General features: G+C 36.4%; 1 protein-coding gene and 1 pseudogene across 1 annotated transcript in view; both read left to right on the forward strand.

Annotated features, from left to right (window-relative positions):
- The first annotated feature begins 2,003 nt into the window (after positions 1-2,003).
- The window catches only part of CDH12 (cadherin 12), a 619,586-nt gene continuing 597,396 nt past the window's right edge, over positions 2,004-24,193 (forward strand). Inside the window, exon 1 of the mRNA XM_064705457.1 lies at positions 2,004-2,025. The gene's annotated coding sequence lies outside the window, so the exon portion shown is untranslated. The remainder of the gene's footprint in view (positions 2,026-24,193) is intronic.
- Positions 13,427-14,138, forward strand: LOC135442922 (uncharacterized; annotated as a pseudogene).

Here is a 24,193-nt window from a genome sequence, read left to right on the forward strand (position 1 = left end):
AGATTACATGGAAAAAAATAATCTCTTTTTTTACAAATTTAAAGAGAATAAGTTTAAGTTTTACTTTAGAATCTACTTTTCTAACCTTTTGTCTTTTGATTAGTTCAGCTTTATTTTAGACAATTCTTGGTGCCACTAAGGTAACACATTACTTAGAATCATTACTTTGATACAACTACTGTTATATCCTTATAAAGCACTGAACATGCAGGAGATACAGAATTTTTGCATGGCTTTAGGTTTAATATCTTTGCCACTAACTTAGGAAAAGGATGATCTTAATTATATCACAAATAGGCTAGCAGGTACATATCCCACTTAAGAAGTTATCGGTCTATAATGATCAATGAAGTAAATACAGTGCCTTGAGATTTGAATTTGAAGGGAAAGCTCTAATTTTAATGCTGGTGTTCCTCAATTATTGAACTCTTAAGCACTAATACTTTTTAAAAAATAATTTCTTAGGAGTTTTTTAATCTCTGAATACCTAATTATTCCCCAAGGATACATGTTTGTCCTTGGACACAGGTAGTTCATAGAATATTTTTTCTTTAGAGAATTGTGTCAATTTGTCAAAAAGTGAAATGGTAAAATGAAAACCAAATTCTTGCACTGCTTCTGAGACTGGATCCACTGAAGAGTATGTTGTAATAAGATCATGAACACTCTCTCTTAGCAAAATAAACACAAAAAATCCCCAAACCAACCAACCAAAACTCAGAAGAAACCCACAGAAACCCAAATACCAGATGTTATCAGCTGAAAGATGAAATAATTAATGCATATGGTCTTAATATTACCAAAGGAGAAAAAAATATATTTTGACAACTTATAGGTGTAATTAATATTATCCAGATCTGATTTTAAACATTAAGTTTTGAGAACTGATGCAAATTACAATTCTCTGATGCTTTTATTTCATCAAAGCTTTGCTAGAGGTTGGGGGTGACTGGATGCAGAATAAAATGTGATGTCACTGAACTGAGAAAGACTACACACTTGATAATTAAAAATGTTGAAATTGAAGTTACTGGGAAAAAAATAAGGTGCAAAACTTATGGGGAAATACATTAAAGCAGGAATGTAAAAATTGCATAGTATAGGAAGTCAAATAAATGTTCAGGTGACAGCTATTCTAAAAATCTCAATAATGGACCCCTAGCTGAGCCATAACCCAGGGATATCCTGCTGTTCCGGGGAAAAAAATTTAATACTGTGTTCTGGTAAAAGTGAATCTACATTCTGTAAGGCCTTTTGAAATAATCCTGCTCTACAGAATACTGGGAGGATATTGGCTTCTGTCCAGTTCTGAGCTTTACACAATTGGAGAAAGCTCAGAGGGGATAATAAGGGTGAGCATAGGTCAACTAAACATGGCTTACAACAAAAAATATGATTCAATAATGTTATTCTGCTTAAGATGATGCTCTTAAACATGTAAAACACTGTTTCAAAGAAAACTGGAATAATTCTTTCCCATGTCCATGAGAAGATAAAAGATAATTAATTAATGAAGTGATAAGGAAAATAAGGTTAGATATTTTAATTTTTTTTTTCAAAATGTGTAAGCAGGTAAGCACTGAAATAAATTGCCTGGATGTAGCTTCTAACTGTGGAGGAGAAGTAGATAAGCAGGTCACAGAAATTATGTAGATAAAAAAATTAATGTAAGGAAATAGACTTACATGATAATGCAGCGTGTCTTTAAACCCTGTAATTTTGTGGTAAATGAGGAATAGGTATGACAGTCCTTTAGCCTTAAATAATAGAAAAGCTTTCAATTATCTTCCTCTCACGTTTGTGTCAAGGGTATAGAACCCTGCACCTTTTCTTCTCTCCCTCTGTAGCTGCTTGTAACCTTCTCTGGCTGCTCCTCTCAATCTCTGATATTCCTTCCTGTAACAAGGTAGCAGCAGAATACTTCAGTCTTGCTCATGCTTTTCATCTTGGGATTCAGGCATAAGAAAGGCTATTCCTTGCTATCCCAGCAGAGAAATTACCCTTGGACGATCTCCACTGAAGGAGGTAAGGTGTTTTTTTAGCTTTTTGTTTGCTTTTTCTCAATTATCATTTTATTTTCTCCTTGATCATGAAGTTAGGATGAACATTCATATATGGGAGTCATTCTTTTGGTTCACCCAACTCTTGTTCACATACTATTAAATGTTTCTGTGACACATTTTAAGGATTTCTGTGGTTTTTAACATCAGGCCAACGTCTTTCTTGTCCAGAAACAGTTCTCTGCCAGTAATATTGTCCATCAAATTGATTTGATGAATTCAGCTGGAATGTGCAGAAGACAGGTGAGTTTCTAAAGCAGAAGACAGTATTTGTCCAAAGCTATATAGTTCAGATGATCTAATTTACCTCCTGCTTTTCAAGAAATCTGATTGTGTTGACCAGACTGAGGTTAAAGCTTCTTTTCAGTTGACACAGATATTGCTGCATTCACTCTTTTAATTCAGTACTGCTTTGGACTGTACCAGGGAGCTGTATACCAGAAACACACAAATCTTCATAAGATCTGTAGACCATTAAAGGTTTGATATATTTGCAGCAGGAAGCAAATGTTACACTTTCTGAAGATCTAAGAGCTCATATTTAACCAGTTACATAATCTGTTGCCTTTATGTAACAAAGACTCCAATTCTGTCACTGAAAGATACTGAATCATGTCTTATGTGCAAATATTTCTGCTGACGTTCTCACAGTTCCTTTGGTTTGTAGAATTCACAGAAGCTGAGGTTCTTTTATGACCTCTTGTCTTCCCCTACTTTTACAAAACTTGATTCAGTTTGGTCACTTCAACCCAATAACTACTGCATGAATAATGAGCAAAATACTGTCTTTAATGCTTACTTACTGTGAAATGAGACTTTCAAAAGGATGTTGACTTTCTAGGAGACTTGCAGTACATCACAGTATTTTTAGTCCCAAAATGAAGATATTCATGAGCAATCAGCATGATTACTGAGGATCTATGCTTATCTGTTAAAGTATGTGAATGCTAGGACACTGGATTCCAGATGCTCTCTTACTTCTCAAAAATATTTTCCCTCTGAATCAACTTATATTCAGCTAAGTCCAAAAAATGGATTATAAATTTTAATTTTTATCGTAATGATCTTATCACAGTATTTTTTTAAATGTAGTTAGAAAGTGGAGTTGTTGGGGTTTTGATTAGCTGGGAAGGCATTAGACTTATGTTCCCTGCTTTTTTATTTCTTGGAGAACACTACCACTAATTCTTGATTTTATATTGCCACTTGTACATCCTTATTTGCAAGAGTAACATTTATATTCCAGGCAGTGTGTGGGACATGCTGCTATTTGTAAACCAGTCTAATTAACTTATTCTCCAGCTTAAGTATCGTATTAAGTAAACAAAACCTAATTATCATCTGGTTGTAACAGAATTAATTTCACTCCTTTCATTGACTCCTCATCACTCCTTCATTGCTATGAAGGAAGAGCACTTGGTTTTCTTCCAGAATACAAAGATATTCCAGTAAAAATCAATCTCCTGATTTTTTTTTTAATAAAATGTTATTAAAGACCTTGGCAAATACATAATTCTGTGAAAAGGACAACCTAAGCATTTTGTTGCTTCTAACTTCAGCTACTTTCCTCCCAAGAGATGTGCAACTTCTTCACATTTAAGCAAAATGTGTGTCATAAATATTGAGATATAATTGTGAGGTTTAATAGTTAGTTAATTATTTGCACCGTGATTAAGAACAGAGATCTCAATGCTTTTTTAGATGGCCTCTAAGAGATGCTTTTCTGTGTAGAAATTGCAACATACTTGCATGACCCATACTTCAAAAACAGGTGTACTGGCTTTGCTTCAAAAACAATATTTCCTGTCTTTCCATTATGATTTTGCAGGTGGCCAAAAAGTAAAATCCATTTGTAATTTTGTACAGTAAGAAATAGTCCTTTCTAGAATGTGAGCATAGGAAGAAAATATGGACTGAAATACAGACTCAATAGTGTTGGTGAAAGGGATCCATATTTTTCCCTGAAAGAATTTTTAAAATATTCTTAGGTTTTCCCTTTATTCCTGGTCTGGAAACTGAAGACTAAAGCAGTTAAAAGTGACTTTCCATTTGGGAAGGAAGCATTAGTAGGGTCTCTCCTGAATGGCCTTACTAGCAACTTGTACTGTAGACAATGAACTGCAACAGGAAAAATATTTCTGTGTCTTGTGGTGTTTGTGAGCCCTCACATCTGCAGTTCTGAAGGATGCTCTAGAGAACTAGTGTGGATCTTTCTATTGCCAGTCTTGCACACTGTTGCAAAGCATTGAGAAAACAGAGTTTTCAGAAATTTTCAGAAAGTTATTCTGTTTATGGAATTGTTTTGTTGGTTTTTTGGTTGTGTTTTTTTTTTTTTTTTTTGGACAACATCTCTAAGAGCATCAACTTCAACTGTTAACCCAGAACTAAGTCCACTGTTAAACTATGTCCCTAAGTGCCACATCTATGTTCCTTTAAAACACCTCCAGGGATGGTGACTCAACCACTTCTGGGGACAGGCTGTTCCCGTTGTGAACAACACTTTCCATGAAAAATTTTTTTGTTATAACTAATCTAAACCTTCCCTGGAACAAATTGAGGCTGCTTCCTCTTGTCCTGTTTCTTGCAGCTTGGGAGAAGAGGCCAACACCCACCAGGCCACAACGTCCTTTCAGGTAGTTGGAGAGAGAGAGAATGTTACCCCTCAAAAACTCTCAAAAGCTTCTCATGATATATGAGATTTGTGAAATGCAATTTTACAATATTGCAGATAATTTTTGGTTGTTTTACTGGAATTCCTACTCTCTTGGGAATAATTGATCAGCCAAAAAAGAGGGAATTAATATTACACAATTTCTTTACCTGGAACAGGAAAGCAATAAAATAATCTTATTTATAATCCTACTTCTCTGAAAGTGTCTCAGTCTTCCTTCTCCCTCCCTAAATCCCTTTCTTGAATTGTGTGAGTGCTTGAATGCAATCATGTCTGAAAACTGTATATTATATAGAGACATGTATGAAGCATAATCATTGGTCCACTTCAAACTTTCCAGTTTTTATTTGCTGTTGCTTTTTTCTTATATCCAGGATATGTATACCTGCCTTCTTATTCTGTATATAACACTCAAATCATGTCCCTGCAATATAATTGGCAACTTTTGCATCTCATTCTTTGATTGTGATTCAGGTTATCAGAATAATTTAGATGTGGGAAAGGTTTTCTTTGTTTTCTTTTGGTAGGGTTTATTTTGTGTTTTCCTCCCCTTTGCTCTCCTCCCTTCCCTTCCCATCTTCCTCCTCCAGTAGGCTTAAGTTGTACTCTAAATATGCCTGCATGGGTAAAAATCAGTTTGTGAAATTTCAGAAGTGTGTGATCAGAATAGTCACACTGGGAAAAGACTTGTAATTAAGGAGGAAAAGTTTAGGAGGAAAGAAGAATAATGTTCATTGTGAACTGGATGATTGAAACACAAGAGTAAAGTATACATATTCATACATAGCAATCAGTGACTGGCAGGGTAGGCATTTAAACCAAGATCTTCAGAGAATTGGAAGTCTCTCTCCTTTTACTATTACAAATCATTAAACTGCACACAAATTCAAATGCAAATTATATCATTTTTTCTAAACTGACAAATACAAATTCCTTATTACTCATGAGTGATTTGATGGATTGTGAAGAGTTTGTTTTCTAACTATCCAGATATTAAAAGCAATTTTGGAAAAGAAAAACTATAATAATAGCACACTTTGTTGAGCAGGTGTTTCCTTGCAAATGTTAAAAATGCAAAGAAGTAACAATTGCATGTGAGAAATTATGGCTTGTTAGCACAGGTAAGGTAAAAACGTCAAGTATATCTATGCAGAAACCTGAGCTATGTGTCTGAGATCCTTCATTAAGAGCCTGATAAGAAGCTCTGATCTCTACAAATAAAATCAGTGGTGACTGTAACCAATTTTAGACAAAAGTGCTCCCTTCCTCTGCACTTACAAAGTTAATGTGTATCTGACTTGCAACATGGCCTGAAAAGTAGGAAAGTATAAGTTTATTTTAAGCCTTTTTATAATCTATTAGTGACATATTTGAGATCAAGAGGCTTTATCACATCCTTTTTCAACAAATGACTTTTCAACTGAAGCTCATTTTGTGATGAAGTACTAGATAGCATAGAGTGAGATGTAATGTCGAGTATGAAATTTTCATCTCGCTGAATAATTTTTCCTAAATTAATTCCTTGAATATCCAGTGTTGTAACTATATATTTTGGGCTATCTTTTAAGGTATTATTTGTATGATAAAAGTTAGTTAAAATAATTGAGTCTTATGAAATAAAATTCTTCATATTAAGCACTATCAAAGATAAGATCACTGCTATAAGTTGTCTTTTTATGATACTTCCATGAGATCACCTGTTTTTCTGTTGGTTTGAAGCAGGAATTAGCACCTACTATTTACTAGCAATTTCAAAAATTGCTATTTTAGGACTAAGAAGGGTTTTGCATCAGCAGGTACCATTTTCTGCTAAAAATCCTAGGTGTTTTTTGAAAAAGATAGTGAACTGGTTTTCACTCATGCATTATTTTTATTAACCTTTTGGCAGAACTTCAGAACTTTAAGAAATTAGTTCCCAACAAATAATATTTTCAAATAGGTTTCAAAAACTTTCTCAGGCTGAACAAGGAATTTTAAGAATGGAAACATGTAAGTGGTAGTAATAAAGCTTTCGATGCATGCTGCTGTTATCTTGAAATAAAGCCAATGTATAAACACTATTATACATAACACTACTGTAACAAATAAATTTACTGGTTTTTAGTTCAACTCTCTACTTGAAATTTACTCCCCATGGCAAAATTAATGGTCCATGTTGTTTACCAGAAGAAAATGGTGTACTGATATTCTTCATGTAAAACAGAAGCTGAGGATCAGTAATCCCAAATTCAATTGCACACTGCCTAGTTTTTACTGGTAATGATCTAGCAATAATTCTTAAGTTGCTTGTACAGTTTTTAATGCTTCAGTTGAAGGAGAGTATACTTTACAGTGCTACATGCACTCTCTCTTAATCAGTACAACCAACTATCAAAAGGAACAGGGTTTTACCCTTCTTTAAAGTAATGATTTGCTATTTTAATCAAAGAGGGAAATTGCCAGTACTAGAAAACCATTTTTTGTAACTAAAGCACTCTGTCTTTAATTAAGAGGTGACCAGACTGTTGCAGGAGGAATGAAAAATTGGTTTAGCATGAAGGACTTAGGAGCTCTTGGTGGAGGAATTGAAGAGAAAGCTCAGCTCTAGAAACAACACCACTGTTAATGCCACCACCATCCAGCAGGTCTGAGAAAAGAGCTCCTTTGCAAAAACCCTCCGAGAATACCTTGAAGGTGTCTAAAAATGGCTTAATGATTGGTTCATTGCCTTCTATAGTTTCATAAATAAGTATCATCTGTAGCATAATGGAAGTCTAAAGCACATAACACTAATTCTGATTATACAGAGAGTATAGGGAAGGTAGTGAGGATTTTTATAGCATGTTAGTGTGAGCATGCTATACTTAGACTCTTTTTCATCTTTAACGTTTAAATTGGTTTTGGTTTCATGCTTAGAAAAAACTTTTATTTGCATTACTCTTACTTTGGATTAACCTGAATGTTTTAAAAGATTTTTTGAAAAAAACAAGACATTGATAATATAAGGGTATCCTGAATTTATATCTTCAAACATTTTTCAAAGTGTGGTCTGGCTTAAAAGGATTTGAGGGGCAAACTTAATTCTGACTTTGAGTAACGCTGAAGGCTTTTTGGTATGCAGTGAAATACTGGGCTGTGTACTTGAACCTCCAAGTCACAGGAGGAATATTATGCTCATAAAAGATAATTGATTAATAAAATTAAAAAGAAAAAAGCTAAGTTACTAGTTATTCATCTAAATATATTTACTTTTTCATGAAGTATATGAATATAAGATTTGAAGGGTGGACTATACTTCAAATACAAATCCTATGTCATTTTTATTTTCCTAAGTGGACCATATTTCTTTTTCCTGACAATCATCTTTCTCTTGTCCTAGTGAAGTCTGATACAACCGTATTCAAAATGCTTAAAAACAGAAGAACTGCATCTCTAATTGAACTTGGGGTTCATTCACTGATTACTGCCTTCAGTAGTGCTCAACTAAGGACAAAAAGCTTGTAATTGCAATTAGATAGGACATGGTGAATGAAGCCTGAATCATTAGATATAGCAGCTCTTCTAATCTGCTTTGAATTATTAAGAGTACTTTGTCCTTTTTCAGTATCTACTCACTTTTTTAAAGTTCTGTGGCAATCATGGCTTTATTCTGCCATCCTGTGACAATGTGCAATAAGGTGGTCATACAAGATGGTCATACATAGTGCAGGAGGAAATAGAAGAATGCAGTCAGTTATTCTAAATTTACCAGCCCTTACTCTCAGAGGATACAGAAGTTCTTGTTCTACCAGAACTTGAACTTCAATCAGAAGTTCTTGTTCTTTTACCATTGCTACACTACTGGTGCAGCCATTTGACTCTTTTAATTTTCCCTTGCATAACCTCATGACATCCTTACAGGACCTACTGGCATCCCTATAGTCCCTTCTCCCTGAGGTGAAGTCAGTTCAACCAGAGGAGTGAGGACAGGTAATCTTCCATGTCATACATCCTAATCTCTCATGAGACCTGTCCCAGGGAAGACAGATCCAGACAGAGAGATCTTTCTTGGATTCCTCCACCTACTCACCAGAGCTCTGTCACTAAGAAGAGAAGCTTCTCTACCTGAAAGACTTTGTTCTTCCCTCTAGAAAGAAGGATTGGAGGGAAATGTTCTTCTTTTTTCAGCTAAAGCAGCAGGATTTGAAAAATAATAAGTCATAAAGTGGCAAAAGCAGAGCACTTAAACATTGTAATTTAGAGCCAAATTTAATATAGTTCACGTGTCTCTGTTTCTTTTGTTTTCAATTGTCCTCCTCTTTCCATGAGGATAGCACAGGAGACTAGTCAGAAAAAAACATTTCTTGTTTGACTGGCTTTGCCTTTACTTAGAATGGGTTGCATAAATGTCCCCAGTGTTTGTAATCCTTTGAAAGGAACATGGGAGAGATAACCTCTTGTTTAGGAGATCCATGGATGTTCTGCATTTGAGAACTTCTAGTTTTGGCCCGGCCAAACTAACTAATGATTTTATTTCTCACTCAGATGTCATGAGGAGGGAACTCAGGACACCTAGCATATTGAGAGTTCAGTTCAGAGCAAAAATCGCAGGATATTACAGCTCTGCATATAAAAACAAGTTAGTGCTTCTTTATCAGTTAGCCATTTTTCTTTCCTGGAACTCCCAGAAGCTTTTGTAGATTATTTAATGCAAGCCATACATTTGTCAGCCATGCAAACTCATATTCCAGGAGTCTCTTGGAGAAGCATATACCTGTGACAGTTTCAGGATTTTTAAATCATGTTATTCAGTTATAATTATTCTGTGAAAAGCTGATGGAAGACACATAAATGGATATTATCTCTACCCCATTCTTCAAATTCATGGAAATAGACAATATGTCCTTATAATATGTCACTTCAATGATTATTGTAGTCCTCAGCATAGTCAGTTGTGGTTGGAAGTCATGATAGGGGGTTCTATAGAGTTATACACCCAGATTTCATTGGTATAGTTTCTGAGTGCTTGGATACTGAAGGAATGTTTATAAGTCTGAGATTCAATGATTTTGAGTGCACTAGGATTTTGTAGTCAATATTGAGTGTTTATCTACATTAGATATTCTGATTTAAATAATCAAACTCTCAGTTAGCTGTAAACACTTAAGTAAGCTATGATGATAGAACACAATTTAATCTCATTTCAAGGAAAAAGTTCCCCAGTGTCAGCCTTATCTTTGCTTTTTAACTACTGTAATATTAATAATTTCCATTTTTGAGTAATCAAAAATGACTGGGCTTAATAAATGGCTTTCTTAATTGGCTAATTAAAGAGTTCCTTAGTGAACAAAGTTTAAATATTGAAATTTACATTTTGAGATGTAAGAAGCAAATATTTTTATTTTTATTACTATGTTTAGTACTTCATTAAATAGGTTTATTACTTAACTTTAATTTTTGAGGTAAACAAAACCTCATCAAGACACAAATGATACTAGAAACCTGGTGCAGTGAAAGAAGTTATTCCCTGTTGAATTATAGAGTCAATGAAGTATGAAAATGATGGCATTTAATATCTTAAATGAAAGCTGCTTTAGGGAATGCTTCAGCACTTTAAACTGGTAACAGAATTTGATCTCACCTGGCTAATTCAATATCACAATACAGCTGCCAACTTTTCAAACTCCAATTTTTGGTACTGCTATCAGATTTAGAAGGAAAAAGATAATAGGACAACATGCAACAACAAATGTGATAGTTATAGACACTTCTAACCAGGACACTTTATGAGCAGTAATATTTATGCAGTTTAAAAAGCCATTCATTTAAGCATACTGTAATATGACATCTACTTCAGTTAGAGAAATTAACCTAGTTGCATAGCTTTTCCATTTCTCTGATATTGATGAAATATTAAAGAAGGTGAAGTCTTCATACTTCTATATCCAAATAAATTGTCTTTCTATAGGAAATGTATGATGGAGATTTTGGGAGGATTGCTAAACCCACAGAAAAAAATTCAAGAAAAATCAAAATAATGTTATAATTTTGAAACTTAATTCCATAATCTATCTCAACCTTGAATGGGGCAGTATTTTTTTTTTAATGTAAAATGTTCTATTACTTACTTTGGAGAGTAGATTACTCTTATTTTACCAACCCTTAAACATGGCATATTTTGAAGGAGTGAGTCCTGCCCTTGGCTCACAACAACCCCAGGCAGATCTGCAGGCTGGGGGCAGAGTGGTTGGAAATCTGCCCACTGGAAGAGGATATAGGGATGCTGAATGTGATCCCACTGTGCCCACATGTCCAAGAAGTCCAAAGACATCCTGGCCTGCATCAGCAATAGTGTGGCCAGCAGAATGAGGGGCAGTGATTGTCCCCCTGCACTCAGCACTGGTGAGGCTGCACCTTGAGTTCAGTTTTGGGCACCTCTCTTCAAGGAAGACATTGAGGTGCAGGAGCCTGTCCAGAGAAGAGCAACAAATCTGAAGGGTCTGGGGCACAAATCCTGTGAGGAGTGGCTGAGGGAGCTGGGATTGTGTAGCCTGGAAAAGAGGAGGTTCAGGGGAGACCTTTTTGCTCTCTCCAATTACCTGAAAGGAGATTGCAGAGACATGGGGGTCAGCCTTTTCTCCAGTGAAACAAGTGGCAGGACCAGAGGAAATGGCTTTAAGTTATGCCAGGGGAGATTTATATTAAGTATTAGAAGTTTTTTTCCTTGATATTGTTGTCAAACCTTAATGCTAGCTGCTCAGAGAAGTGGTGGAATCACTGTCCCTGGAAGCATTCAAAAAGCACGTGGATATGACACCTGGGGACATGATTTAGTGGTGAAAATGGAAGTGCTAGCTTGATGGTTTAACTTGAGGATCTTAAGGGCCTTTTCCAACCCTAAGGATTCCATGATTCTTTATACTTCTTTTGTTTACTACAAGAGCACATTACTTATTGGGGGAAAAGTTCTTTTTAAGTCAGGTTTCTTTTGTTTGATGCTCATGCGCTGAGATAGTGTTATAGATATCTATTAATAAAAGCTAGTTTCTTGCAGACCTCTTTAGACTTGCAAACAGAAAAGGCAAGCATGTACATTATGGAGATCATGGAGCCTGGGTAGCTTTGCATTTTTGACTAATATGAATATGCACTTGGACATTTGAATGTGGCAGGGTAAATTTTAGTATCAAATTTACTGAAAAAAAAAGTAGCATAAGCACTATTTCAAAATTAGGGGAAAATAGTAAATGCATGCATTAAAAATAGCTATCTTTCTCGGTTTCTCTATGCTAGAATAGGAAGAAAAGACTTCACACAGGGATGCTAAGAGCTCTAGCATGTCTGTATCAGTATACATAATGGTAATTTTGTCCCACTCTGCAATTTCATAAATGTACAAATTTTGTTGGATCTCTTCCTTGACCATACCAAACTAATGGAACATGCTTTATCTCACAGAAAAAGAGAAGTATATGTAAGACAATGAAGCATAAAAATAGCATGCAGTCATGTTTGATTTGCTCATAATATTCATTGTATTTCCTACTTTATTATGTCTTAAATTGCTGAGATTATACTCTTCTTTGACTTGTTACTTAAAAAGGCTTAATGCTTCTTTTCAATGAAAACAGTAAATACTTAACAACACGAATCAATTTTTAGGGGAAAATTACAGAAGCAGTACATGTTACAGGAGTTGAAATGTCTAAAATCCAAGGTATTGTCCTAAAAACCTTCAGGTTTAGTACAAAGAAGTAGTTCTATAAACGCATGTTTTTTCCAACTACATACATTGTTTCTAATTGCAGTCCAATTCAGAACTTCTCACAACTAGCTTTTAAAATGTTTTTTTCAGCAGTATTTCATGCTTCATGTTTTCTAATGCAATTAAACTTAACATGTTTACTTATCTTCGATGTGAAAAATAAAGCCACCCTCCACTCTAATTGGGGCAATAGAATGTGCTGCAAATACTCAGATTGGTTTTGTTATGAGGGGAAATATGCCTTAAAAGTTCTGTTTTCTTGCATAGTTACTTTACCCGAAGGAGTTAAGGTTAGATTTAGATGATTCATACTGTGTTCTGAATCTAGCTGAAACCAACAAAATTTTAGAAGCCTGCTTATATCTAATGCTTATATCTAATTTATAGGCAGAAAAAACTGTGTAGTCTGTTGGGAAGAGGGGAATAAGGGGTGGGGAACACAGTGAGGGGAAGTATCTTGTATGTTCAACTAAATATCAAAATAAAGCTGAGAGCTTAGATGTGGGAGATCTACCCAGCAAAGAGTCAAGCTGGAGTGAAGAGGGAGAAAGCAGTAGGTCTAGGGGAACACTGGTTGTGCTGCTGTCAATTAGTATGAATATCAGTGCACCAAGTGATGTTTTTGATCACTACAAAGGCATTTTTTTTTTAAAAAAAGGCCTTTTAACTCTACATTTTAGTCTAGCAGACCTTTACGATGATCCCCTCATATTAATGAATCACATGTGCTTAGCTCTGAAATTTTTATCATCTTTCCAACTATTAATATTCATCATGCTGGGCCTTATGGTTGTAGACCACATTGTTATTAATAAAACATTAATTGCAAATTGAACAGCAGGCACATTCTGTAGCAGAGCAGGTTATCATAGTGTATGGAGGAAAGGAGTGGTCCTGACCTAGGGAAAACCCAGGCAGTGCTGAGACCTGCAAAGAAGTGGCAGCTCTCATGTGAGTGCTGATGAGGAGTGTATGTGGGGGGCCAGGAGGAATGGTGTCACCCCCAATGCCCACAGAGAGCAGCCCTGGGGAGCACAAGGAGCAGAGCGGCCAAACAGGACCTGGCATGTCAGCCAGAGCACGGTTGGACAGCGTTCAGGCGGAAAGGGACCTGCGGGAGCTGGTGGACTGCAGCGTGCCTTAGCGGCCAAGGAGGCCAATGGCATCCTGGCCTGCATTAGGAATTGTGTGGACAGCAGAAGCAGGGAGGTCATCCTTCTCCTGTGCTTGGCACTGCTGAGATCACACCTTGAGTGCTGTGTCCAGTTCTGACCCCTGAGTTTGGGAAGGACATCGAGACACTTGAGCGCATCCAGAGGAGAGCAACGAGGCTGGTGAGGGGCTTGGAACACAAGCCCTGTGAGGAGCGTTTGAAGGAACTGGGGTTGTTTACCCTGGAGGAGAGGAGGCTTAGAGGTGACCTTATTGCTCTCTACAGCTTCCTGGAGGGAGGTTGTAGACAGGTGGGGATCTGTCTCTTCCACCAGGCCAGGCAGCAACAGACAGAACCAGAGGATGCAGTCTCAAGCTACATCAGGGAAGGTATAGGTTGGATATTGGAAAAAAAAATTTCACAGAAAGAATAATGAAGTACTGGAAAGCTCTTCCCAGGAAGGTGGTGGAATTGCCATGTCTGGATGTGTTTAAAAAACGACTGGACATGGCACTTGGTGCTATAGTCTAGTTGAGGTGTTAGGGCGTATGTTAGACTCGATGATCTTAGAGGTCTCTTCCAACGTCATTATTCTGTGATTGTGTTTCTGTTGGAGGTTCCTGGAATGCATTAACAATACCTTTCTTCTCCATGTGATAGAGGAGCCAACAAGGAAAAGTGCATTGCTGAACCCTGTTCTTACCAAGAGGTGCTGTGGGGTATGTGCATCTGGTTACAGCTGCTGTAACCCTCAAATTGCTGATTTCAAGGCACTGAAGGCTGTGAGGAGGGTGCACATCAAACTCTGTATACCCTGGGCTTTAGAAGAACAAACTTTGGCCTCTCCAGGAGTCAGCTTGGTAGAGTAGCATGGAATAAAGCCCTGGAGGGAAGAGGAGCCCAAGCAAGTTAGTTGATATTCAAGGATCACCTCCACCAAGTTCAGGAGTTATGCATCGCAGCAAAGAGGAGGACAGACAAAATGACCAGGAGGTTAATGGAGGGAAAAGAGGTCTCCTGGACAAAAACAAGCACAAAGCAAGCCTGGAGAGCATGGAAGCAGGGACAGATAGTCTGGGAGGAATATAAAGAGATTGCCTGGACAGACAGGGATCAGGTTAGGAAACCTAATGCCCTGACAGAATTAAACCTGACTACAGGTGTCAATAGCAAGAAGTTAAGCTCCTGTGGGTTATGTCTGTAATAAAATGAAGACTAGGGAAAACATGGCCCCACTTCATAAGGAAAAGAGAAATCTAATTTTCTGGGATTTGAAGAAGGTAGAAGTGCTCAACAACTTTTTTGTCTCAGTCTTTCCTTAAAAGTACTTCAGCTGTGCTGTCTGAGCCACACACACAGAAGGTAAAGGCAGGAACTCAGAGAGTGAAGAACCACCTGCTGTAGGAGAAGATCAGGTCTGAGACCAGCTAAGAAACTAGAGAGTGCACAAACCCATGGAGCCTGATAAGACAAATCTGTGTGTCCTGAGGAAACTGGTGGAGAAAGTAACTAAACTGCTATCCACATTTGAGAAGCCACAGCAGTTTGGTGGAGTTCTCAGTGCCTGGTAGTTAGCCCTGCAAAAATAGGGGTTAACTCTTCAACAGTGAAGGTGGGCATGCACTGGAATGTGTTGCCTAGGGAAGTTGTGGATGCCTCATCCCTGTAGGTGTTCAAAACCATGTTGGATGGGATTTCATGCAACCTGGTCTAGTGGAAGGTGTCCCTGGCACAGGGTTATTACTAGGTGATACAAGCTCTCTTCCATATCAAACAATTATATGCTTCAATGATTAAAAGATGGCTAAGACAAAGAATCAGGAATTTTTAACACCTGTGAATTGACATAAGTAAAGGGAAGCTGTGGCAAGGAATTTGTTCCTGGGTGGTGAAGAAAAGGGGAAGAAACATTCCTTTGCAAGTTGTGACGGCAGAAACTAACCAACTTTTAGTTCTTTCTCTCCTCAGCTGTTTGTTAATTTAATTTTTTTAACAGGAAAAAAGTGTTTTTCTTATGATGTAACTTCAGACCGCAATAAGCTATATCGAAGGGTTTTCTGGGTGATTTTACTTTATTGATAGCAAAGATTTTTCAAACTTCTATTCATGCATAATTTAAGGATTTCAGGCAACCTATTCAGTGCTTCTTTGATGAAAAGGTGCAATACAGAATAAAGCTAAATACAAAGTTCTTCTAAAGCTGATTTCCAGTATATTGTAAATACAACTCCATGAAAGTTTTTGCAGTTGTCTTTATTTGATAGTTCCCTAAAATTATGTAGGCTAGCATAGTGTGGAGCATGTGCATGTCCTACTACAATTATTTTATTGTTCAAATAGACAACTGTGGGCGGGAAAAGGAATAGTTTTTAATTCACACATGCAAGGTATGACCAAGGTCTTAGAACAGGAGCTAGATATTGACTTGCATCTAGTTTTGCTTTGGAGTGTTCCCATTCATTTTATTGTTATGGTGACAGTTATTAAAACAATATATAACTTGACATTCCATTTGATCAGGGAAGCATAAGCTGACAGTAGTTCATAACACTTTGTTTGCCTTATCAGCCACCTACAGATTTTTAAGTACCTAGTGACATGGTAAGTATATTAACAGCTTTTTGTTTTAATTAACCTCTAATGGCTTACGCATTAGTACATGTAAAGCACAATCACAATTCAAGAGACGACTGACATCCTGTGACAGCGTGGCTAATCAATAGAAAAGCAGCTGAGACAACACAGCTCTGGCACTGTAAAAAACTCCCTCCTTCAGGTGTACAGGTTTCCCATAAACTGTTGAATTCCAGACTTTCACTTCTAATTCAAAGTGAACAAACCCAATCATATACATCTTGAATATTGACATTTCTTTCTCCAAAAAAATATCTGTTTTGAAGTTTTCTTCTGTATGATTCTTCTTGTACAGTTATAAAGATTACAGTGGTATTTTGAAAAACTCCACACAAATAATCCATTCTAGTTTTAGGTCTGCATATGCATTTTAATAAGTTTTTTGTATGAAACATTTTTGTTCTTGTAGTCATAAACTGGAAATATCTAAGTTTCTAGTCTAATACTAAAATGTGAAAAATAACAAACCTGATAAAAATATAATGAAGAGATTGCTTTTATGAGAAAGCCATGACTTGTTTCTCTTTCAGTCTGTCATAACTTTTTTGCAGCTATTATCCTATCTTCATAGTTTTTTCTTTCTCTGACTTTGATTTTTGGCTGAAGTGAAGGTTTTGGATATCTTGTGATTGCTGTGACTTTCAATCATAAACACTTCAAAGTGGTTATAAGGGACCTAAATGAGACTTTGATATATCTCCTTCTTGTATTGCAACTTTACTGTGACGTCTCCTTTCAGGAATGGGACAAAGGCTTGTTTTTAAAAGGTCTCTGAATGTTTATTGTTTCTGCTATAAATGAACTACTCAAATCCAGGTATGATGCTATGTCCAGCAGGGTTTGGATGCATCAGAATAAACCTGACCTGTGTATTTACATAGAACCAGAGGCTGGCCCATCAGGTACCTCAATTTCTTTAAATGTTACTTAGCAGAGGAAAGTGTAAGGAGCAGCATAAAAAAGGCTTCATCCTGTGCTGGACTTCTTCCTAAAGTTTAGACAGAATTATGGAGGTTAAACCCACAGTACCATATATTTGCCTTGTAAATACTCAGGAATGGAGATTACAAATAATTTAATAACCTAATTTCCATTTAATTTCACTAGTGCTTGGACTCCAGAGTGCCATAACAACTGTAGCTTTGTAAAACCAGCTGCATTTAAAAATGGATCATGAAGGTAGCTGTGAATTCTTCTAATGCACAGAATTACATGTTTATATAAAATTCTGCTCTTTGCAGGATTGAATAAAAGAATGCCCTCTTTCATAAGAGAAAGATGAAAGAGAGAGAGGAAGGTAAGCCAGGGGAATGTTTTCTTCCATTTGAGTGTAGCTAATGAAGGCGAACAAAGTTAATAAAGATTAATATCCTTAAGCTTGAAAAATTGATTTTGATATCAGAGGCTGTGGATGTGTTCACTCATCAGAGTTTAGCAATCTAAATTCAGGATCTTAAAGCAGGATACCTATGCCCTTTCCGAAATGAATAGCTATGGAATAGCCTTTGAAATGGTTGAATGATCTGGAGAAGAAATCTCACACAGGCAAGACACCTGTGTAATGTTATAAAGGAGCTTAGTTTTTTTTTTTTTTGCTCTTATTTCAAGTGGTTAAAGCTGGCTGTGTATATCCTTTCTTTCTAATATGTATTACATTCTGATCTCATATTATGTATGTTGGTCATATAACTGGAGCTGTGACTGTAATGAAATGATTTCACCCCTGAGGAAAACACAGGACCTTCATCTCTTCTGTAGACATTTATCTTTGCTGTGTTATGCATGGCCACACTTCCTTCAAAGTGCACTCTGTTAGTGTACATCATTCAAAGCACTGCCAGGAATTAAGGGTACTCTTAAGCAAAGCACTTAATTCCTCTACTTCACTTACAGCTAGGGTAGTCCAAAAGAACAAATAAGATCATCTACCTCCTTAAACTGAGGGTAATAGGTACCTTGGTTGCTTGGAAGTTACTTTATAATTTTAGAACTTGTTTGTTTCTGTGTCATTTGATCATTGGAAGATGTTTTGTTGTAGATTCTAAGTCAGCTGAGGATTAATTATCTATAAAGCATGAAAATTCAGATATGCTTATGAGCGAATTAAAAGTCATGAGAAAGTGAATCATTTTAATTTTTATTCTTGCTATCTAAATATTTCCCAGATCTCATATATTGAATGATAATTGTAATACTTAAAGGTTCATATGAAGGTTGCTGTGAAAAATTCAGCTCCTCTGGGAAAATAGTGTGGGAATACTTTTATTAATAGTATATATACTTATATAAACAGTATGGAAAAGTTATATTAATGTATGAACAGGATTTCGTATGGAAATGGGTGTGTTTGGGATTTTCTGCATTTGTAAATTTGGCTTTGTGAAGTCAAAGTCCTTTAATATCTCATTTTGGACAAAAGATTTCTTCATAATATGCAATAAAATAGGATAACAATATTTAAAGTACAAAGAAAGATAGCTTCTCTGTAAAACAGGGAAGGAGAAATGCTATTCAACTAGGCAGTGTATCCTTTGTTATTTCAAGTAGCAGGTTGAAAAAAAAAAAAGGGTGTTTTGAAAATTGCTGGTTTTACTCTCACACTCTAACATCTAAATATATCTTGAAAAAATAACTTGACCTCCAAGTGCTGAAGTGTTTAGATATGTACAGGTAACCTAGAAGTATTTTAAGAAATATTGGTCTCCAAATATTTGGAAAAATGTGTATTTGAAAGTAAACAGCGAATGATATTATATAAAAAATTAAATACCTCAATACCTCCACTTCTATTCATTACCGTAATATTTTTTCACATACGAATATAAAAAGCTCTTATGAATCCTGTTTGCATTGCAGAATATCTAAACAAAATTTTTTGTTACTAATAACAATTTAGAACTTGTGAGTACTGTTCCATGATAGTTTTTGTGGATCAAATCTATGGAATATTCTCCAGTAGATATATGATTGGAATGTGGGCATTTTAGTGTTATGGTTTAGTTTAAGTTTGAAGGGGTTTTTCCCCTCTCCTCAGATGTAATTGTTTAGCAGTAAAAACTCTGTGTAATTCATAAAATGATTGTAAGACTAAGCCCTTTCTTTTTTTTTTTTTTTTCTTTTCTTTTTTTTTTTCTTTTCTTTTTTTTTTTTTTTATGAGGAAGGAGAATAGTTGGGCTATACAAAGATTCAGGGCCAAGGATTAGTTTGAGTAGGAACAACCCACCTTTTACTATCTTATCCTACCTGGCATCTGAGCTAAGAGGATTAGCTCACAGAAAGCTAAATAGCCTAAGCTGATTAATACAATTTTGTAAACCTTTGTCTCAGCTTTATGGAGCTCTGATCATGAAAATACAATCTGTAGTCTGTATCAATATAGTATTTCCCTTCTCTAATTCCTTGTTTAGACTTGATATCTGAATACCAACCACTAAACAACATACTAGTAGGGGATCTGGGGACTGTGAGTCCCAGGATCATGTTTCTTCACAATTACAATTGTCCAAAGTCTCTCAGTGATGCAACCAGGCACTGGTTATTACTGGTATTCCTACTTGGAATAGCATAGCACAACTTTAGCACTTAAGGATACTAAAATGGTGAAGCATCCTTATGGATAGAGAGCCCAGAACAAGTTGTATGAAGTGGATTTATTTAGTGCCCTGTAATTTTGACTTTTTCTTTGAAATGGGGAAAAGATCATTCCTGACTTTTAAATGCCTGTTAAATTAGCTTATATTATGGGCTGTAGATATGCTGTGCATCAGCCTACTAGGTTGTTTTTTTGGGGTTTTATTTAAGTCTGCTAGAAATTGCCCTAGTGTTCGCTCAGAGATCAAACAAAAGAGACATTACTCCCGCTTCCTGTTTTAACACCTCACATGTTCAACTAATTTTTCCTTTCAGTTTATAGAAGCTTTTGGAACCGGGCTCTCTGTGTATCTATAATTCTGTACATGTTTCATGTTCGCAGGGTAGACTAGGCAGAAACCAAGTCATTCAGTTATTATTCAAACCATAGAGAATCTCAGAATTGCAGGATCAATTAGGCTGGAAAGGATCTCTGAGTTCATCAAATCCAACCTATAACCAAACACCACCTTTTCCACTAGACCATGGCACTAAATGCCACATCCAGCCATTCCTTGAACACCTTCAGGGATAGTTACTCCTCCACCTCCCTGGTTAGGCAAGAGATCTAACCAGCCTTACTGTAAAGGATTTCTTCCTAAAGAAAGATGGTCTTTGGGATCCATGATCTTTTGGAGTAGTCTCTCAGGTAGATGAGCTTCAATCTTTGGGTTGCTTGGTAAACATAAGCACGTGTATCATGGGTTTGCTATTGTGCCAACTAAAAGAAATGAAACTTCAAAATTATTACTTTTTTCTTTTTTTAATGAGAAACTCTGGTCTACTTCATTATGATAATTAATCCTCTGACATCACATTAATTATTGGAACCAATGCTGAGGAAAGTGAAACAGTCATCAACAGGAAGTATTTAATTTACAAACCAGTGTACTGAATAATATCAATTTTAAAACACTAAAAACACAAAGTAAAAGCGAATTATTAATATATAATCAATTAACTTTGTATTAAAAAAATAAACAGTCATACAATGAAAAGCATGAAAGGGACTAAACACTGTCTTAATAACATACCATTACATTACTTCCATCACCATTGAACACCTGCTTCATTTTTTCCTTTATTTTTTTTTTTTCCTCAAACAATATGCCTGTGTGTTATGGTTTTTTTTCTGTTAGTGGCATCTCTTCCACTGATGTAAAAAAATGTTGAACACTGGCTGGTAAGTAACCTGGTGTCCATAGGAAAGGGCTAAAGGTTATTTTTCAAAAGCTCCCTTGGCTCAAGGGCAAATGGGAATAAAAGTCACTGTTACTATTGAAATCTGATCATGTAAAAAATGCTATTGCTCTGGAATCTGCTGTATTACTAAACTAACAAGCAATAATCTGCAAGGGTATTTTTTTTGATAATTTATGCTAGTGCATATTTTACAATTATTTATGGAGAGATGTCATCTTTTAATGGTATTAAAAGATGTAAGGTAATTATTATCTATAGTTTCCAAGTCAGAATGGAATTCTATTATAAAAACTCCAGTAAACACAAATTATCCTCTTATATTTTTGAAGCAAATTAGAGTTTGGTATATTTAAGAAATGCAGTGACTTTAAAATGTGAAGAAACCAATCTCATTATCATGCTAGTCACGTTATCATTATTTTTCATGTTTTGGTAAGTATGTTACTGAAAATGCTCAATAAAAAAATGCAAACAAGATTACTAGTACTGCAAGCTGTTATATTTTGCTCTATTGCCATAGAAAGCTGCTGTGCCACTTTTATATGGCTTGGTGGTTGTAAGGTACAGAATGGTTGTTGAAATGGATAGGTCCTTATATAAATAGCAGTGAAAACCAAATGCTTCTGCTTTATTCAGCTCTGGAATAGCCTACAGAATTGCTTTAAATATTTGGATGGCTTTGTCAAGACTTAATGAATTCTGGCCATCATAAATCTCAGATGCCCTCCCTGAGTAAAACCCAAAATTATCAGAGTTTCATAGCTTAAACTGCCCTTGCCATATGGCGAGTGCAAATGTTTCTAAAGCAGCAAATGTTCTGTCAAGAGTTCCCAGTAATGTTTTGATTGGATTGCTCTATTATCTGAACAAGTCTGCCAAAAGAAAGCACCTGCACAATGAAAAGTGTGCAGAAGCTGCCAGTCTGTAGCAAGGGAAGGAAAGTGAAGCATGTAGTGACAAGTTACCTGTCATTAGAAGATGTGCTGGCTGCGTAGGTTATAATAGATTCTACGGCACACCTGATCTCACAAAATGTCTCTCGCAAAAAAAGAAAGGAGGGGAGTGTTTGTGTGTGAAAGAACTAACCTAGCTCCAGTAAACTTCTGCCCCTGAAGGTGCCAAGTCACAGCTTCATGTGCTGTAACAGCTCACAAAACAATGAACTCCTCTGTGGCTGCTTAGCCAGACCTTTCCAGAGAGGTTATCAAACAATAACTCCAGAGAGGTTAGATATGTTCCTTTTCCATATTCAGATTTGCTTCAGTTCTAAGATGCCAATGCTGTATGCAGATTTTTATTCTCTTGGACAGTCTGGCCTGGAGCGTATTATTCACTTGTTATAATTGATAGCTGAATATGCAAATGCATTAAAGAACTGACAGAAGTAGAATTATTTTTTCTCTTCTGAGAGGGAATACTTAATGAGATCCCTTTGCTATAGTCCACTTTTCTGGACTGTATTTCATCTTTAGGTTGATTAAAGTTATATTTTGCACCAAAAAAAGTTTCACATGAACATATGACAACTGTTATCTGTTATGTATGTAGGTTTACAGGTCATTACCATTTCTGTCACTGAGAAGGATATGTAGCTATCCTGCACCTGTTGTTCTTAAGAAACAATAAAATTTAATATTACCTAGTAGCCAGAAGTGTGTGAGGTGTTACCAGGACACGATCTCTGTGCAAATCCCTTGACTCGGCCTTAGTACTATAAATTTTGCTGTGTACTCTGTCATGGAACTGAGGGAAGAGAAGTGATGCAGAGAGGGAATTGTAGATCACATCAAGGAAACAGAAATAGACTCTGTCAGGAAAAAAAGAGGCAAGTGGATGGTGGGAATAGGGTGGGGGCTGGGAGAGTTTTCTTTCAGTAAGGTAGATTGGAGTTGAGTGAGAAAATCCGGGGGGAGGTGGGAAATGGAGGAAGATAGATGGCATTAACAGTTTTATGAAGACCTTTTGGGATAGATTTTTTTATTTTATCCCCACTGTAGAAATGGATCAATTCATCTGTTAATGGATTTTAAAATTCCAGTTTAAGGTCAATAAAATTTAATTGTCCTCCCAGACATACTTTTGCATATTGTAGTTCTAAATTTTTCCCACAGTAAAATTTCATCAAAAATAAAAGGTAGAACTGGAGTATAATAAAAGTGAGTTGCCTCAGTAAAATATTGTCTCAGTATTGTCTGATCTTCTACCTCTCATAGGGCCAACGCAGCTGTTACACAGACACTGCATCAAATGTCAGTTGTGCACTGTCCAAATTCTAACTATGTAGATGTTTTGAAAGAATTATGTTCTAGACCATGCTATTACAAACCTCATCAAACATGGCATCAGTCTTGGGACTTGCAATGTTTTAGCCCTCAGTAAAGCATTCTGTTAAATAAGCTAGTTCAAAATTCCTGGAGGATGTGTCTTACTCTTTAAAATTCCAACTTGGAATAAAAGCAAATGTGAAAAAAAATTTATATTGTCTTTGGAGATCAGTTTGATAGAGGCAGAATGATCTCTGCTACCAGTATTTCCATAATTCATGGAGTATTGAAGTGGTATTCTCACTTTCCCTTTCCCAAAGTATGCTTGGGGTATTTAATGACAATCCATTTTGACTTTTCTTTATTCTACTCTGTGCATCCTTTCATAGTTCACCTGAGTATGAAGTTGACCAACTAGGAGAAAAAGCATAACGCTGTTTTGCAAAAACTTTTTGTAAATTCTCTCACTTCACCATCAGTCCACATTTGCTTGATGGTTTTCTTCTTTTCTCTCTTAGTGTACTACTATCCAAACCAAACACAGTCCAATGTAAGATTGTTTTTCTCACATTGCAGAAGGGGGCATATGTGGCCCGAAGTTTAGAGTCCGACTAGCTGAGGGCGAAAGGCCGACGCCCCTCTGCAATTCCTGGCCAGCACCCTTCGGCGTCTGATGGCCTCGGGCTGTGCTGGCTGCGGACTGGCGTACACCGCTGGTATAGGAGAGGAACGGAGCTGACCATTTCCCGGGGGTTAAACATCAGTTTATTGAAGGTGTTGTGGGATCCAAATGCGGGGAAACCAACCGGGAAAAAGTTTTTCCATAGGGGGTGGAAACAGGATTATAAAGGAGG

This window comes from Zonotrichia leucophrys, chromosome 2 (assembly GCF_028769735.1).
Source record: "Zonotrichia leucophrys gambelii isolate GWCS_2022_RI chromosome 2, RI_Zleu_2.0, whole genome shotgun sequence".
Lineage (NCBI taxonomy): Eukaryota > Metazoa > Chordata > Aves > Passeriformes > Passerellidae > Zonotrichia > Zonotrichia leucophrys.